Below are 1,659 nucleotides of genomic sequence, written 5' to 3'. Positions count from 1 at the left end.
TGTATGCCACGGCTCTGGAATGCAGCTCTTCCTGTAAGGAAGACAATGGTCTTTAGGGGAAGGCTAGGACTTGCAGGAGGTAAGATTTGAACAGCAGAGCTGGGAGCTAGCTTTGCTGCTGAGGGAAATGGTGGGCACAGAACCCCCACGGTGGGCGAGTTGGGGTGCAGGTGTGCCTGTGGGCTGGCAGGTGACTCTGCCTGGAGCATTGCAGGGGTGAGGAGGAGATCAAGGAGTTAAGAAAGGTAGTCTAGGGGGAAGGGCCCAGAGTTTTCAACACCAGCCTTAGGAATCTGGGACATATGTACTATCCTTTGCCATTCAAAATGTGTCCTGGGACCAACGGCATCCTTGGACTTGAAAGCTTGTTAGACACATAGAAGCCCGGGCTCACCCCAGGCCTGCTGAATCACAACCTGCATTTTAACAGGACCCCCAGGAAATTTCTATCCTCCTTCAAGCACTGCTCTAGGCTAAGAGAAAGCACAAACAATTTTTAGAGCTGGGGTTAAAGGGATGGGAGGAGTGTTTGGGAATGAGGCCACTGGGGTGGTTAGAGAACACTCACTTGAGAGTTCTGCAACAATGCAGGCATGAGCAGCCAGAGTGAGGGAGGGGGCGGGGGCAAGTGAGACAGGTCTTTCCCCACAAGCCACAAGGCCAGAGGCACGCCTCCCGCCCTGCCTCCACCTCAGGTGGCAGGAATCTTGTTGGTGATCCGTCCAGACATTGTGTGTTGTGGAAGTGGACATCGCGGCATCTGTGTTTTTGAAGTCAGATTTCATTGCTGTGGTTTCTATGCCTGACCCCCCGAAGTTTTCGCTCCTGTTGCCACAGGGAGCCGGGAGAGCACAGAGCGCTGCTGCCGGTGCCCTGCAGCCACACAAACATGCTCCTGCTCCTGGCGGAGCCAGAGCTGCTGGGAAAGACATTTCGGAAGTTTCCTGTGGTTGCAACAAATTGTTCAAATCTGCACTGGAGCACCGCTGTGACCTGTCTTTCTCCATCTTAGGGCAACCAGCTCCTGAAACTGGAAACTCCCTAGCACCTCCTCACCCTACCCCGCAGGCTCTCCTTGTGGAGGGGGTGGGGGTGGGGTGTTGTCTGGAATGCCTGGCCTCTCTGTCCAAGCATGACAGCCTTGCCCCATGGGTGGCGCAGACTCAGTTTCCCATGCATCTTGCCCCAGGGAGGAGGTGGGGGGTTCCTTCCATAGACATGGTGAAGAATAAGGGAGGTAGTGATCGTCTCTGGGATCCAGTTAAATCTGGGTCTGCAGGCAGAAAGAGGCTGGGGGGCATGGAGAGAGTGATCAACTGGAAGATTCTAGGGTCCTCAATTTTGAAAGGTAACATGATACCCTGGAAAGGGCATGAACTTAGTTGTCAGTCCGTCCCTGCCTTTTCCAATCAAAGCTGAGTAGCCACGGCAAATTAATGATCATCTCTGAGTTTCAGTCTCCTGTCTAAAATGAGGTGATAATAGCTTCTCGAAGGTTGTGAGGCCCTGAACATGCTGCCTGGCACATAGATGGCTAATCAATATTTTCCTAACCTTCCCTTCTCTGAAGTTACTACCTCTCTCCTCCTGGGGTCTTGCAAATAAACTTCTGAATTAAATAGTTCCTGCCTGGTAGTTTGTATCAACTGAAGGAAGACA

General features: G+C 52.5%; 1 pseudogene; it reads left to right on the top strand.

Annotated features, from left to right (window-relative positions):
• Positions 1-697: 697 nt before the first annotated feature.
• On the top strand, positions 698-1,437 carry LOC103226241 (uncharacterized; annotated as a pseudogene).
• The last annotated feature ends 222 nt before the right edge of the window (positions 1,438-1,659 follow it).

This window comes from Chlorocebus sabaeus, chromosome 21 (assembly GCF_047675955.1).
Source record: "Chlorocebus sabaeus isolate Y175 chromosome 21, mChlSab1.0.hap1, whole genome shotgun sequence".
NCBI lineage: Eukaryota > Metazoa > Chordata > Mammalia > Primates > Cercopithecidae > Chlorocebus > Chlorocebus sabaeus.
The sequence above is the reverse complement of the archived record's forward strand: the minus strand, read 5'-3'. Positions and strand labels throughout refer to the sequence as shown.